The 16998-nt window shown below is 42.6% G+C and overlaps 1 protein-coding gene across 2 annotated transcripts in view; it reads left to right on the top strand.

The window, feature by feature from the left end:
- The window catches only part of UBE2H (ubiquitin conjugating enzyme E2 H), a 100706-nt gene that overhangs the window by 31770 nt on the left and 51938 nt on the right, over window positions 1-16998 (top strand). The window lies entirely within an intron of this gene.

Genomic DNA, 16998 nt, shown 5'->3' with positions numbered 1-16998 from the left:
ACTGTGCATGTTTTATCTTTTTCTTAGATAAGTCCCTTTAACATTTCATACAATAAGGGCTTGGTGATGATGAACTCCTTTAACTTGACCTTATCTGGGAAGCACTTTATCTGCCCTTCCATTCTAAATGAGAGCTTTGCTGGATAGAGCAATCTTGGATGTAGGTCCTTGCCTTGCATGAATTCGAATACTTCTTTCCAGCCCCTTCTTGCCTGTAAGGTCTCTTTTGAGAAATCAGCTGACAGTCTGATGGGAACTCCTTTGTAGGTAACTGTCTCCTTTCCTCTTGCTGCTTTTAAGATTCTCTCTTTATCGTTAATGTTGGGTAATACAATTATGATGTGCTTTGATGTGTGTTTCCTTGGGTCCAACTTCTTAGGGACTCTCTGAGCTTCCTGGACTTCCTGGAAGTCTATTTCCTTAGCCAGAATGGGAAGTTTTCCTTTATTAATTTTTCAAATAACTTTCCCACTTGTTCTTCCTCTTCCCCTTCTGGCACCCCTATAATTCGGATATTGGAATGTTTAAAGATGTCCTGGAGGTTCCTAAGCCTCTCCTTGTTTTTTTGAATTCGTGTTTCTTCATTCTTTTCTGATTGGATGTTTCTTTCTTCTGGTCCACACCATTGATTTGAGTCCCACTTTCCTTCCCATCACTATTGGTTCCCTGAGCATTTTCCTTCATTTCACTTAGGGAAGCCTTCATTTTTTTCATCTAATTTGTGACCAAATTCAACCAATTCTGTGAGCATCCTGATTACCAGCGTTTTTTAACTGTGCATCTGATAGGTTGGCTATCTCTTCATTGCTTAGTTGTATTTTTTCTGGAGCTTTGATCTGTTCTTTCATTTGGGCCTTTTTTTTTTTTTTTTTTTTTTTTTGTATCTATGAGCCTGTTACATAGTGAGGGGCGGAGCCTTAGGTGTTCACCAGGGTGGGGAAACCCAGTCACTGGGTTGTGATGCTATATGTGGGACAGGGGTCCGAGAGGGAACAATGGCACTTGCTCCGCTCTCTGCCTGTTTTCAGTCCCTTCCCCCGCTTCCCCCAAGCAAACTTGGTGAGCCCTTCTGGTGCTGATTCCCCGTGGGTGGGTTTGTGTACTTTCCAGGACCCTGTGGCTCTCTCCAGCGAACTCTCCTGTGAGGCTGGGAGTTTCTCCTGGCACCTCAACCCCCACAGGTGTTTTCAGTCGGTGTTTTGAGGCTTTATTTCCTCTCGCTGGGGCCCTGGGTTTAGAGGTCTGCCTTGCTCCCCAGTTTTGCCTGGTTTATCTGCGCGCAAGCATGTGGGATCACCCTGCCCACCAGTCACCTTGGCGCCACGCTGCCAGCTGATGACTGGCTGAAACACCGGTCTGGGTGAATGTGTCTACTTTAACTCCTTGGTTGTCGGACTTCCATACAGTTCAGTTTTCTGTCAGTACTGGTGGGTTTTTTTTCTAAAGTATTATTCTCCTTATTTTGGTTTTATGAGTAGCACAGTGTGTCTACCTACGCCTCCATCTTGGCTGGAAGTCAGGACAAGAATTTTTTATTACAGAGTTTCATTGCCTTTTATCTGTTCCTATATCTCGAATTAACGATGAAAAGAAAAACCTGTGGAACTCAGGATCTTAACTGCTTTTGAGATGGGGTGGGGCTCTCAGGTGACTGTATGTTGGGGTGGAGGGGGCGTTTCTTTTGAAACAGGCGGATTTGGGTCACGGGCCACTTAGCCACGCATGTTTTTGCTTCCGCTTTGGCCACAGGTGCAGGCCGGCTGTCTGACTGTAAGAGTTGAACTTCTGCTTCCAAACAGGTGCCTTTCCAGCGTTTCTTCCTGGTGCTCTGAAGACCAGATGTGGGGGAAATAGTCTCATTCTGCTTAGAGGTGAAGGGTGTTGCCTGCCTGAACGCACCAGTAGTATTATTTACTATTCATCTTAGGGTTTGGGGCAGCAGATGAAGAACACTTTCTGCCATTTAACAAAATGGAGCCAAGCCACCAGTTTTCCTTGGGAAATGTGTTTCCACCATGCCTTTAAAGCTATGAAAGTTAATTTCATAGCCTCAGGGAAAGATACTGCTGTCCCTAAAGATCATTTCTTAGGAGGGCTGGAAATTGAGTTGTCATTTGGTCTGTGACTTACACTGATAAAAAGCCTCTTTGAGGACTGACTTGGTGCCAGGCACTGTGCTTTTTGTATATTTGTGTTTTTTTTAAGCACCTTAGATAATCTTATTTAAGCCTGAACGTAACCCCAAGCAGTAGATCGTCTTGTCATTTTTCCTCTACTACAGATGAGAAAGCTGAGGCCTAGGCCCCGCCAGTCTCATGCCGGGAGGGTTGAAGAGCGGGGGGATAAACTCAGGACGTCGACTCTGAACCCCTGAACTCTACCTACCGTATTTTGCCATGTGTAACAGGCACTATTTTGCTCAAATTTTAAAGGGAAAAATAAGGATGTGCATTGTACATGGGTAGTACCTAAAATACTTTGTATCTGTTCTTGTGTTTTGTAATTATTTGTTACATAAAATTTCTTGTACCACAGTATGTTAAGAAAATAAATGCTAAAATTTCTTTATAATATAAAAAACAAGTGTCTAAATACAAATAAATAAATAATTGAATTAAAAATTATTTTTATTTTATACTTTTCATTTTTTTAGGTTTATTGACTATGCTATTACAGTTGTCCCATTCCTCCCCCCTTTATTTCCGTCCATCCTGTACACCCCGCTCACCCTCATAGCCCCCATATGTATGACCCCTGGGTCATACGTATAAGGTCTTTGGCTTCTACATTTCTGTACTATTCTTAACTTCCCCCTGTCTATTTTCTACCTACCATCTATGCTACTTCCCCCCCACTCTTCCCCTCCCACTCCCCTGCTGATAACTCTCCATGTGATCTCCATTTCTGTGGTTCTGTTCCTGTTCTAGTTCTTTGCTTAGTTCATTTTTGGTTTTGTTTTCTTTTAGGTTTGGTTAACACTTTTAGGTTTGTTGTCTGAATTAAAAAATTAAAATGAAAGATATTTTCCTGGAAGTTTGGGTCCAAACATGGGTGCGCATTATACACAGGAGTGCAGTATACACGGCAAAATATTGATACATTAAGTGCTTATATTTCCCTGGACCGTGGGGTAAGGAGGGTGGTCTTATTTCTCCAAGGGAGCGGGCTCGGGGAAGAGAAGTAATTCACCATCATGTGGCTAGTTTTAAAACCAAAATGCAAACCTGGGTCAGAAAGCCTGTGTTCTTTCCACTGAGTGTATCGTATCGCCTCTTAGAGTACATTACTGTAATATCTGATTTACTGAGATCTTTTTGTTTCTCGTGTGGGCTGCCGTCAGTTTACAGAGGGGTGTTGAAAAGTCCCTGTGTGGTGCGGTGGAACCGGGTGCTGTGCCGACTGGTGGCCACAGTCACCTGGGAAGGCCAGAGCCCATTGCAGTAGTTGGTAGGCTTCACCTTTTTATGCTTGCGATGCCAGCCCGGGTCTGAGACCTGCTTCAGGTTCCAAAGGAGGAAGAGAAGCAGATATGTGTTCCTAGTTTCCAGGTTCCGTTTGTTCCTTCACAGATGTTCTCTCTCGGTGTAGGTAACAAACCGTGAAGTGTGGGGTCGAGGGTGAGTGCCGAGCCTCTGAGGTCAGGCCTGGTTCTGAGTGTGGCTGTACCGGTGCTACTGGTTCTCCCACCCACTCTCTACTCGGTGACAGGAGATGAGGCGGTTAACCTTTCTGAGACTCAGTTTCCTCATCCAGAGGGAATGAATGCCTTCACGGATGGTTAGAAGGCCTGGGTGACACAGACAGTAGATGCTCAGCATGGGTACCTGGACGTCGTAGGTGTCCAGGAAACGAGGGCAGTAGTGGCGGAGAGGGCGATTTATTCTGCCCTGTGGTCCGCCTCTTCTGGTACCAAAGGTTTCCGTACAGGTGTCTGGAGTAGACTGTGATGTAACTTCTGGATTGGATACAAGGTACGAAGTTTGGGATTTCATCTTCTTTTTCGTAGTCATATGTAAATCAGGAGATTGTTTTGTAATTTAAGCACTATATTTTGGAATTATATGTTGTAAATTTTTATGTACTTAAAAATCTTTAACTGGAAATCTACTTGCATTGAACAAAATTTGTTAGGGGTTGAGCATAAATATCACTGATTAGCTTTGATAGAAAATTAATAACTCTTCATGGGCCTTTTAAGTTCTTGTTGCATTTAAACATAAGTACTTTTTGTTTCTCAGATGGAGAAACTGAGGTAGGACGTAGGGATGGGCCAAAGAGTAGAATTTTTGGCTTTGTGGGTCATAAAGTCTTCGTGTAACTAGCTACTCATGCTGCTGCTGTGGCACGGAGACCCCCACCAGCACACACACGTGAGTGTGTGTGGGGCAGGAAAAGTTGGTTTACAAAACCCGTGGGCCATACGCAGTTTAAGGATCCCTGGACTAAAGCAACCTACTTAATTCTGCCTCGTCATGAAGTCCTGCCCTGTCCTGCATCTCTTCCTGGGCTGAGCAGAGTTGTTAAAGGTGGGTTTTCACACGGGCTTCATCCTCAGTGTTCTTTTCGTGGAGCACATCTTTTGCTGTAAAATGCTTCATATAAATACATCTTTAGTTATTTCCCAACTCTAGATTAATATAGCTGCTTGCCTTCCAAACTTCTAAGAATATCTCCACAGGCCCCTAAAACTTCAGCATGTCTGATGCTGATCTCATTACTCTGTCTTCCAAAATTAGAATATAGTCTGTGAGCGTGTGTGCACTCATCTGTTACCTAAGTGGGAAACCTGAGTATCCCTTTAACTTCTCCTTCATCCTATTTATTTTGCCCCCTTGAGATTGTCCCTCTTCCACCTTCACTCTGTCCCCGTCCTCTCCATCCCTGGCACCACTGCTTCACTCAGGCCCTCGTCAGCTTCTGGGACTGCAGCAAATCATCTCACAACTCCAGGGTTCCCTGTGTCTAGTCTGTCTCTTGTCACTAGAGTGATCCTGTTTTTAGTGTATATCTGATTATGCCACTTCCTGCTTAAAACCCCTTAGCTGTTCTTCAGTGGTTTGAAGCCTAACCTTGGTACAAGAGTCATTTAGATAGAGAAGGTGCAGTGCCTTCCTACTGTGACGGTTCCCGCGGTGGTGCTGCCCCCACCCCTGCAGCACGGCAGCCTTCTCAGAGGACAGCCCCTAACCGCCCTGCGTCGTCCTTTCCTCCTCTTCTGGCTCACTTTCATTTATTCTTCAGTCTTCGTCTCCAGTTTTGCATCTTCCTCAAAGCCTTCCTTGTGTACCCCTCCCCACAACTCCATATCTGCCTTAGATACTTTCCTTCTGCATGCTTTAGTAGCACTTTCTGTTTCCCCTCAGATAAGCAGTTACCACCCTGTAGTCTGCTGGGTGCTTGTGGTCCAACTTCTGTCTCTTTCAAGCTGCTCCTTGCAGGATAAATTCTGCATCTTTTGTACCTTTGTCCCCAGCTCCTAGAACTGTGCATTGTACACCTGGGCTTGGACATTTTGAGGAATGGTAAATGTTTATTAACAAGGAGATAGGAACCCCATGTACATTTTTTCCCTTTTGAGGATGGCTCTTATTTCTACTGTTCTTCCAGAGGAATTAAGACCAAGTACAGTGGCAAAAAAAAAAAAAAAGAGAAGACCCTTGGGCTAGGGTCTGTGGGTACAAAGATGTCTTGGGGCTTCTAACTGTTCCCGTGTATGCTCTTCATGGCATGGCAGCTCAGAACTCACGGAGTGCTTCATCAGTGTGTCCATGTGTGGTGAACACCTACCACCCGCTTCTCCCCGCCCGTCTTTAGGGCAGGGAATGTTGGTGCCGGGCCAGTTCTTAGCATGTTTTCTCCTATTCCCAGTTGTTTCTCCCACCTGACATTGTCTCCGTGCTTCTTATAGCTCATAGTTCTTCATGATTATTCTTAAATCTTATTTCCTTTCCGCTGAGAGAGGGGCTCTAGGTGCAACGAGATACAAATGATGAACATGTTAGCATCTTAGTGTAGAACTCCAGATGCATTTACATTTTCTAGTAGAAACATTAGTATAGATCAGGTTAATATTCCAAAGTAAAATAGTGTATCTCAGATACAAATGAGTTAAATTGGCTTTTATTTGCGAGAAATTGCTTTCTGGGTTTTAAGTAATGGACTTAACTTTTGAAACAAGTGTGTTAGTGACGGACTTGATGGAATCAGACTGCTGTAGAGAACACCATTCTCTCTCACCAGAGCCCCTCCTATGTCCTGATTGCTTATCTTTATAGATAAGAGATCCAGGAGCTCTGTAAAGGCATCCTCCTTGGGAGGAACCCCAGGTGGGCCCTGGAAGGTGGGGTGGAAAATGGTGCACATTTTTCTGGTTCACATTTCAGGGAGGTGCACATTTCTCTGCAGCTGAATCAGTTATTTGCTGTCATATTTATAAGCACACTTTGCTGGCTTTGAGCTTGAGCCTATGCAGACAATTAGCTGGAGCCTGTAAAGAATAAACCTCTTATTCTTAAGTGACTGCTTAGTAATCTGCATAACAAATGAGCCATTTTGCTTCAGAGATGTGAAATAGGCATCTATAAATGAATAGTTTTTGAAACTAAAGCTGTTAAGACAAAGTTCATCTTTTCACAGTGGGGTTTCACTGGGAACCGCTCTTTATTGAAATGCAACTAGTTTGAAATAGGAAAGCATATTCCAATAATAGGCCCATGCAATTAGCCTTTATTATAACAGAGTGAATGTTGGAGGGGTTTTTTTTGTGCATTATCATTATCAATTGGTGTTAGTCCCAGGGGAACCACATAATAGCTAGAAAACCTTGATTGAGAGACACAAAGGTTTCTGTCTTATTCGTAGGCATCCTTTAGTTCTTGAAATTAATAAAACGTTAGGCTCTTAAATCGTACTCTTTTTGGTAACCATCTGCTGATGGTAAGATTGAGAAATGTTACTTCATTTTATTAACCAATGTCACCCCAATAAATTGAATAAAAAATTTAAAAATGTAGAAACCAAGGTGGAAAGAAGTTAAATGACTAGGTTAGGGTGCTCCAGCTATTAAATAGAGAAACTAGAACTTTAACTCTTCAACTACCTTTATTTACAAACAGCTGCAGACTCCTCCCCCCCTCCCAAATAAATTACATTTGGGTGCAGTCCAGTTGGGGCTCACGGATGTTGGGCACAACCTAATCATGCATTTCTGCATTTCCTTCCTGCCACCCCCTTCCCTACCCTTCCTTTACTCTTCAATCAAAAATCTAATAAAATGTCTGGGGAAAAGATACTTCAGAACTGTTTTGAATGAGAGAAACTGTTGAGGGGCTCTTCATTTAGTGCCATATTTGTGCTAAACCTTGTACTGAAGTGACATAATGATACGCTGATGAGTGTTGGACAGCGGCCAGGGATGGGGGCTTAGAGCCCTGATTTGTAAATAGCCCACGCTGGCTGGTTTCAGACTACCAGGGTGATGCCGCTGAACTTGAAGTTGGGAAGAGGTGAGCGTGATCAGCCTGCTTCGGCACACTGCTGAGTTAACTTCAGCTATCAGATGTTTAGAATTTTATAGCCTGTGTATGTTTTTTTAGCCTGTATTTTTAATATTTATCTCATTCCTGTCTTTTGTCCTTTGTTGTTGTTTCTTTTAATTGGCTGTACTGGTGTGTAATTTACATACAATGAAATTCAACAATTTTAAGCATCAGATTTGGTGAGGTTTAATAAAGTATGACCACTGCAGTCACGATATGCTGTTACTTCACAAAAAACCACCGCTGGCTACACACTCTTTGTCACATAAGGTACAGAACGCTGTGGCCTGGCCCTCTGCTCTCTGGCCTCTTGCCTGCTGCTCTGACCTTATCGATTACTGCCTGTCTGCATAAATCTCTTATTCCACAAAAACTGGTAAGCTGGTTCCCAGCACAACTCCTGCATCTGCATCTTTGTTCTTGTCTGTGCCCTGCCTGCAGCATTCCTGTCACCTCACATTTTTTCTTCTTTTGACTGTCTGCCTTTATAAAACCCATTTTCTCATCCAGTCTAGTCTGTAGCGATTACTTCTTCATCTGACCTGTACCACTATTTGGCATTTAACTTTGCAACTTTTATTAAAATTCCAGGGGTTTTTAATGGGGTAGTTGGTCATCTGTAACAAAGTTGTAAAGTATGATGGGTAGGAAATGTATGACTCAATTTTTAGCACTTGGCTTTGCTAAAAACAACAACACAAAAACCTTAATAAATGGTTCTTGATGACAGTAAACTTCTCAGTGGCTCTTCCAACCCAGTGAATCACAGACTCATGACAGTGTAGGGGAGAATAGTATGGTGCTGTGTAACAGACCTCTTAGAGGGTAAAGGTTTGGTCTGTTCCAGAGTATAGTAATGTCTCCCAAAACCAGTGTTAGTCATTAAAATACCCACTGGAGCTTTTATCTCTGTCTTGAAAATTCATCCAGGGGTGGGTAGCATCATGGACTTTGAACTCTTGGCAAGATTTAAACATTTAAACTAAGTCCCAAAAGAAAGTTCTCTGTTCCTTTTCGGCAGCTTTATTTCACTTTTTGAAGTACCGGTAAGAAGTCAGTAGGGTTTACCTCATTGATTTCCTTCCTGTCCCAGGAAGCCATATTATGGTACTCTGAAAGAACTTTTGTGTCTTTTTTGGTAACTTGACTAATTTAGCAAATTGCTTATTTATTTATATTTTATATATATTTTAAATTTTTATTTATTGATTTTAGACAAGGGGTTGGAGGGGAGGGAAGGAAGAGGGGGGAGAAAGAGAGAAACTTTGATTTGTTGTTCCAATTATTTTAATGCATTCATTGGTTGCTTCTTATATGTGCCCTGACCAGGGATCAAACCCACAACCTTGGCATATTGGGATGATGCTCTAACCAACTGCACTACCAGGCCAAAGCTGTTTGTTGTTTTTTTTTCTTTTAAGATTTTATTTATTTATTTTTAGAGTGGGGGAGGGAGGAAGAAAGGAAACATTGATATGTGAGAGATACATTATTAGCTGCCTCTTACACACCCCCAACTGGGGACCTGGCCCACAACCAGGCATGTGCCCTGACTGGGAATTGAACCAGTCACCTTTCGGTTCACAGGCCGGCACTCAGTCCACGGAAGCACACCAGCCAGGGGCTGTTTTTATTTTAAAACTTGGAATTTCTCTGTAAAAAAAGAAAGTTGCACATATACATGTTGAAATCTGACACTGAACGATTACCTAAGAAGTATTTAGAACTGTTCTAGATTCCTACCTCTGTTTCACAGCCTGCTTTGCAAGGATCTCCTCCTTCTGTCCTTTAATTAATGGGTTTACACAAGTTCCACAGTTGGCCCTCATTTCTTGTTAATTAACTCACTTTTCTTGTCTGATTTCATGTATTATTGCCTGAATACAATTTTGTCCAAAATTAAAATTTCACATCTCTTGAGTTTTAGCCTTGGGTGGCCAAATGCCTACTGGGTATCTCCACTTAGCTGCTCTTCGGAGACTGCAGATTCAGCATGACCTGAATGGCACGTCTCTACAAGTCTCACACCTCCTCTTACTGTGTCCCTCTCTTACTGAATGATGATGCCACCCCAAAATAACTCTAGCCTAAAACTTTGGGGTCATCTTTGGCTTTTCCCTGATCCCTCACTTTCTTTGTCTTTTCCACCTCAAATATTTTCAGTCCTTTTCCTTGTCTCTGTTTGAAGTCAGGCTAACTAACCTCACCCCCAAACATTTAATTGGTGAACTCTGAGCAGGTGTATTTCCCTGGCCTCAGAGTAGCCAAGCTCATGCATGAGTCTGAAAGGTGAAATCGGAAAGCCAGCATGTGATTTTCAGTGTGTGCCAGTGTTATCTCCTGGACATAGCTTGGAGCTCACATCATAATTAGGTTATCTGAGAAGGAATGAGAACAAAAGCAATGAGGTGATTCTAGTGTTTAATGGCCTGTCTTGATTGGATGAAGCCACCATCTCAAAATAGGGTATTCCTTCTGACCAGAAAAACTCATGTCTGTGAGCAAATGATCCTCCTCCCCTGGTCAGTTGCTTCCATGGCCCCTGCCAGCCTTTAAAAAATGCGTCAGTGCTTGCAGGGTAGACCCTTGCTTCTTTACAGGTATGGGTGCATTCATTCATCCTGGCTCTGCTTGAATCTTGCTAGGGGGAACCCAAGCTTTCTCTGTCAGATGGCTTGCGCCCTCTTCTTTTTCAGTCACCATGCATTGATGTCAAGTTGAACTCTGGGGGTCATCTTATTACATGCATTTGGAGAAAACTATTATAGCCACCATATAAGAACAAAAGGTCACTCTCTCCCCTTGGGTTTGGCTGGCATCACTACCTCCTGCAGACACCCTTTCCCTTCCCCACTGTCCCAGGTTTGGAGCACCCTCGACATGCCTCTTCAGCACTCTCCAAGTAACCCTTATCGTGACACTCACTGATTTCATTGTTTGCTGCTTGTTTGCCCGTCTCTTCCCCAGTAGAACTTGAGCTGTCTGAGGACAGGCACTCTCTCATTTCCAGATCCCAACGCCTGGCACAGTTCCTGGCACCCATTCACTTCATTCTTGTAACCAGTGTTCTCTTGCACACCCACTATGTGCCAGGCAAGGAACAAGTTAGTTAGATAAGGTTCCCTGCCACCTGGAACTTGAGTTTTGTTGGAGGTGAAGAGGATCTAAGTAGACAAAATAGTACGTGTGGCTAGACCTACAAGGGAACAGGTAATAGGCTGAAGAGAGTATGTGGAGGGTTTGTTGGGGAGTATACTCCAGGTTACTAGAAAAATCTCTAAGGAAGTGACATTTAAGACATACCATAAAGGGTGAGAAGCAGCAGCCTATCTGTAGGAAGAGGGAAGTGAGGACTAGCCTGAGGTCGCCATTGCATCGGCCCGAAGGAGGGCAAGAACCCGTGTTGCAGGAGGTGAGAGACCAGCGTGGCTGGAAGGGCGTGTGTACGGACTGCGTCGGTCTTACTGCGGGCCCGCGGGGATGAAATTAGACAGCTGCTGATGCAGTGGTTCGTGTAGGTTCGATTTGTTGGAAGTAGTACATGGCTGTTTGTTAGCACTTGTGGTTCTGAATGTTTGTTTTGCATATTCCTTTCTGTAAAGTTACTTTTCACAAATAACGACCGCAAGAAAACCTAGAATTTGAGTGTTACTGTGTAGCATATCCTACAGCTGGCCAGATACTCTCAGGAAGTTCCTTTCCGTGCCCGACTTTCTATCCCTAGGGAACCTGTAATATAGACAGATAAGCCTTCTGTACCGATCTGAGAATTTTCACTTAGTCTTATCGACCATTGCTATTTTCTGCTGGTTGCTCTAACTATTTTAGCACAGCCATTGAGAGTAATAATCTTCATGAGATACCGTGATCTGAAAACCAATTCAAGATAAACACAGCAGGGTCGTTAAACTTGTATGAGTACTGTTTTCGAATTATGTTGATTGATGTGTTAACTTATTTTAAGCTATTGTTTGGGTTTTCTGTAAGTGCAAGGCTTCTCTCCTTCCCTTCTAGTTCTTGGACTTAATGGGAAGCAGAATATTGAGAGACAATGAGTAAATAGCTCTACTTCCTACCAACAGTCTTACCTTGGAAAGTGTAGCAGCCTGACTATGTGTGTGATGGAAAAACACCTGCACTGTAGGGCTGTTGAGAGGATTAAATGAAGTAACATTTGTAGGACATTAACATCTCCTGGTGTAGAGGCTTGGTACATATTTGGTATTTGTTCATCTTCAGCTACCCTTTGGGGTAAATATGGTTATCTCCACTTTTGTAAATAGAGGGAAGAAGCAAAACTTAGAGAACATTTCATTTGCTGTAGGTTTGTGCTTCTCAGACTTCACTGGAGGATCTTGTTAATCTGGAAGGGGCCCAGTTTCTGCCCACCACGTTGGGTAGCAAGGTCTGTGGCTCCTTACCTGGGAAGCGGTGGAACTGGGCATCAGCCCAGATTTGCTGCACTCTAAAGCCTTCCACCATTCTACTGACCTCCCTGACTCTTGCCAGTAGAACAAGGGTTTTATTGGGGGACCTGTAAGTTAATTATTTAACAATTCCTTAGGCTAGTGAGAATCTGGAGTTGTATTTCATTCATTCATTCAGCATTACTTAGAACCATTTTAGGATCAGAGAAAAAATGAGGGAATATTACTTAATGTTGTCTCATCACATTACACTTAAATGCTCCATATTGCCCTTCCCTACCTCCCGCCCCAATCTGGTGCTTTTCCTGCCTTCCCTTTTGTTTCTGTGGGAACAGCATCATCTCTCTCATCTACCAGGTCAGAAACATCAGATGTGAGTTCTTTTTCTCTCTCTCTCACATGCCATTAGTCATGAAGTTCTTTTAGTTCTTAGAAATCTCACTGAAATGCGGATTCCTCTCCAGCCCTCTGTTGCCTTTCAGCTCTTACCTGCCCATGTTCTGAAGATCCCAGCTGGCCTTTCTCCCCCCTCTCTCCCTGCCATCCTCCGTTGTCTGTCTGGAATTAATCTTCAGGACACGTTTGAGTATGCTACACCCCTCTCCAACAGCTCTGTGATCTATGTAGAGAGACAATATAGCATACCTAATAGGAGCACGTACTTGAACTAGACTGCCTGTATTCCAACACTAGCTCTACAACTTCCTGGCTCTGTGAGCCTGGGTGGGTGACCTAACCTGTCTTTTTGATAGCTTGTCTCCATGGGCTCTTGTGAGAGTTATGAGTTAGTAAAAAGGCTTAGAGTAGTGCTCAGCACACTATAAATGCTAAAAGGACTAGCTAGCTGTTCTTAATGTTTGTGACTAAAAAGGGGAAGTAGTAATTTAAAGACTTGGGAAGGGGCTGCACCAGCACAGAAGTTGGGCTGAATGCTATTGTTGGAACAAGTCATAGGTTAATAATCCACTCATTAGCGATTGCAAACATCAATATAAGACTAAGCATATTAAAGGTAAAAGAGCCACTTACGTACTTAACTCACCTCAAGATGGAAGAACCCTGGCTGGAGTGGCTCAGTTAGTTGGCCATTGTCCCGCAAACCAAAAGGTCGCTGGTTCGATTCCCAGTCAGGGCACATCCTAGGTTGTGGATTCAGTCCCAAGTCTGGGTGCATGGAAGAGGCAGTGGATCCATGCTTCTCTCCCATGTTGATGTTTTTCTTCCTTCCTTTCTCCCTCCCTTCCCCTGTCTCTGGAAAGAAAAAAAATGAAAGAAAAAAAAAAGACTGAAGAGATGTAATTTCAACTTTGTAGGCTATTAACCAAGGTAGATTAAACTAATATATGTATCTGTTAACTATGAGGATACTGTCTTTGGTGTACTAATAATAGCAAATACTGAGGCTTTCCTTAATCCTGCTGTGTATTTACTATCACTGCCTTTTTACACTGAGGAAACCAAGGCTCACAGAGGTTAAGTGACCTGCCCAAGACCGTTATGGCCAGTAAATGGTGAAGCTGAGATTCAGACTGATGAGCCCACTCTCTTACCACTAGAATCTTGACCTTACTTTATTGTGGAATCTCCATTCTTAGAAAAGAGCCCCCTTTCTTGGGCATAGAGGAGCTCTGAAACGGGGTGGCTTTGTGAAACTGAGTGGCAGAGTGTTTAGGTGGGTATTCGGACTTCTTTGCTGTCTTCTCTCAGTCTCCAGCATGTGACTCTTCAGCCTGGGATTGTCCCATCTAGGCAATGCTGATGTTGAATATTTTCTGTTTGTTTTAAAGTGGTGTTAGTGGTTCCTTGTAACAGAAAAATTGTGGATTACTCCTGGCAGATCGCAGTCAGGTATTGATCCCCGTCTGGCCTCCCTCTGTCAACTAGCGTATTAATGGATTGCCTGCCTTGCCGTCTAGCCGGCGCGTGCTTGGGAAGCCGTGCTCCCTGATCAGACCAAAGAGCAAGAAAGATAACATTTGTGAGAGAAAACCCTCAGATACAGATACTCATCCTGATGTGTTGAAACATGGTGAGATAGTTCCGTCAAAATGAAGGGAGAGATTAGTGATAGATGCATTGGTTTCTTGTGTGCTTACTTTTTTTGTAAGGCGGTGATTATTTCCTTGGGGGGAAATGCTGAAAACAAAAAACAACCATACAATAATATACGGCTGAGCAGTAAGTAATATTTCCAAGGTCATTAGTAACGTAATCCCTGAATATCGGTTTGGCCAACAGTGATACAACTGTGTTCCATGGGAAGGGAGAGGGAGTGGGAGGGTGAGGTGAAAATCCTGGCATTCCCTAATGAGAATGTCATTTGATAATGCTTGTAACTAGAAAATCAAGTAACATATGAGAATGTTACTAGATATGTGGAAGGTAAATACCATTTTATGTTTGAATTATTTTCTACAAGATCTCCTGGTTTTAAGTAGTCATGGGTAAACAATGGCTTTTAGTTTTTAGTAAATTAGAGACTAACATTATCTTAAAATGTTGACTGTCCATTGTTGAGGGATTCAAATCTGTGTAATTTTTTAATGTGAATGTATTGTTTTGTATGCTGTAATAACAAAAGTAGTTTGGTATAAGGAGCTTTTAAAATACCAGCTTTTAAAATGGCTGGTGTGGCTCAGTGAATTGAGTGCCAGCCTGCGAACCAAAGGGTTGCCGGTTTGATTCCCAGTCTAGGGCACATGCTTGGGTTACGGGCCAGGTCCCCAGTTGGGGGTGCACAAGAGGCAACCACACATTGATGTTTCCCTCTCTTTCTTCCTCCCTTCCCTTCTCTAAAAATAAATAAATAAGTAAATAAATAAATAAGTAAGTAAATCTTAATAAAATATCAGGTCCACCCAAGAAATAAATCAATCTCGTATTTGGTTTGAGGCATAGATTTAGAAGTACAAGTGCTTTAAGCGTTTAGAGAATTAACTAAGACGCTGTTTCTGTTACTTAATTAAATGATGCCATGTCAGACTAAATTTGTTTTTACCTTTCTCTGCCCAGGTTCTGGAATTAACCTATCTTATGGGTTGAGATTGGACTGGCTGCTCTTGTCTTTGAGGGAGTTAGTGGAAGGTGCTGCATATCCAGTGCATCTTCGTTCACGAATACTGAGGGGCCGCCTGCCCGTGCAGGTGCTGTGTTAGGCAAGAAGAAGGGTCAGCCGAGTGGATCCTTTTCCCTGCGGTGATCCCAAGGGGCTGAGGTAGAACTGGTTGGTGAACAGGACGAGAGAACAAGAGTACAGGCAGTTTGAGGTGCAGGTGGCAGTGTGGATAGTGTGAAGATGAACTTCATTTCACTTTCACAGCTGTAATACCAGTATTGGTGAGAGTGTGAGGGAAAACCTGTTGCTCTTCTGATAGTGGTTAAAAAGTAACTGGATACAACCTTTTTTTTTAATCCTTACTTAAGGCCATGCTTAGGGGGAGGGAGGGAGGAACGGAAGAGGGGTTAGTCTGTGGGATGACTCTCCAACCAACCAAGCTGTGCTAGCTGCTAGCTAGAGCTGGATATAACCTTTTTGAAGGATATTTAGGCACTATCAAAATTTGGTATCTATCCCTATGACTCTGAAGTTCTACTTTTAGAAATTGCAGACAGAAACTTGAAAAAGTATAGCAGAAGACATGTATTGGGTTTTCCCTTATATAACATGGCAGTGGCAAACCGCTAAAAACAACCTACCTGTTCACTAATGGGTACTTATTTAAATTACGGTACATTGATACTGTGCAGGTGTTACAAGGGTGCCCGGGGGTGGTGGAAGACTTAGATATGTGAGTACTGATACAGAAAGATGTCCTCCAAATACTACATGGAGAACGGTGTTTACAGAACAGTTCCACCTGTGATGATGTGAATGTGTGTGTATAAACATTTCTATATAAAATACAAACGGTGGTGGTATTTAGGCAACATCGTAGTGTCTGGGCATTGGGACTAGAGGGTTAGGGGATGGGAAAGCAGCTTTATCCTCTCCCTCCCCCCCATTCACACTTTAAAGATATTAAAAAAAAAAAAAAAGCTCAAAACTCGACTTTACCAGGTGAGATTTTTTAGTTGCATTGAAAGGTGTTCTCAGAACTGCACTCTGTCCCCTGATTTTTGGCCCCAGAGAACTGTTTGTCTCAGTGGCACCTGAGCCCATCAGTCCTCCTGGTCTCCACGGCACAAACATGAGAGGGGGAAACCTAATCGTTTTGTCACCTTTTCAGTGCCAAATTTCTTACTATATATACACCCACTGGTGTATGTGTCTAGGTTTGTCTTCTCTTGTTTTGCTAAATAACTTTGATTTTTCTTTTCACACTGTTCAATTATTCCGGAAGCACTCCTTGTGAGAAACTTGATTTTTAATTTCTTTCATGTACTGCATAACAGTATAATTTTTATTCTCTTACTGTTTATGCATATTTAAAACTCAGACTTCTGTTAAATTATTAGGCTAGCTTTCATATTATTTATCACTTCCACATTTCTCATTTGTATCTGGCAACCCATTTGTGTGGGAATCATTTCTGTTGGTCTTGAGCTAGCAGCCTCACCAGCGTGGCTGGGGTGGAAAGCTTCCTCTCGAGGCTCTGTCACCTGTTACTTGTGTGATGCTCAAAATAGCTCCAGCCACTCTTCATCCCGTATCATGTTACACACCTAGTTTATAGTCCCCTTTCACCTCACATTTCTTGCCTTTCCAGGGTTTTCTGCTTATTTAATCATATTGGGGTTATTATATAGTAGGGTGTTTTCTTTAAAAGCAATTTTTTCTGCAGTTAAAATTTTTATTTCTTTGGCTTATTTCCACTATGGACGCATTTGAAAAAGGAACATTCCAGTTTCTGTTGAACGTTTTCATCCCAGTTCTTTCATCGTAATTATTCATAAAGGTAATAAATAAAGGTAGTTTCTAATAGCTGTTGGAACATATCAAATTGGATATTTTCCTGCTAACTACCTTTTTGTATAGGTTTTTAATACATCGTTTTGTTCACTTTTTTATTAACGTATAGTTGGCTCAGGTAGTT

The sequence above is a fragment of the Phyllostomus discolor genome, chromosome 10 (genome assembly GCF_004126475.2).
Source record: "Phyllostomus discolor isolate MPI-MPIP mPhyDis1 chromosome 10, mPhyDis1.pri.v3, whole genome shotgun sequence".
NCBI lineage: Eukaryota > Metazoa > Chordata > Mammalia > Chiroptera > Phyllostomidae > Phyllostomus > Phyllostomus discolor.
Note: the sequence above shows the minus strand (reverse complement) of the source record. Positions and strands in the feature narration are given on the sequence as shown.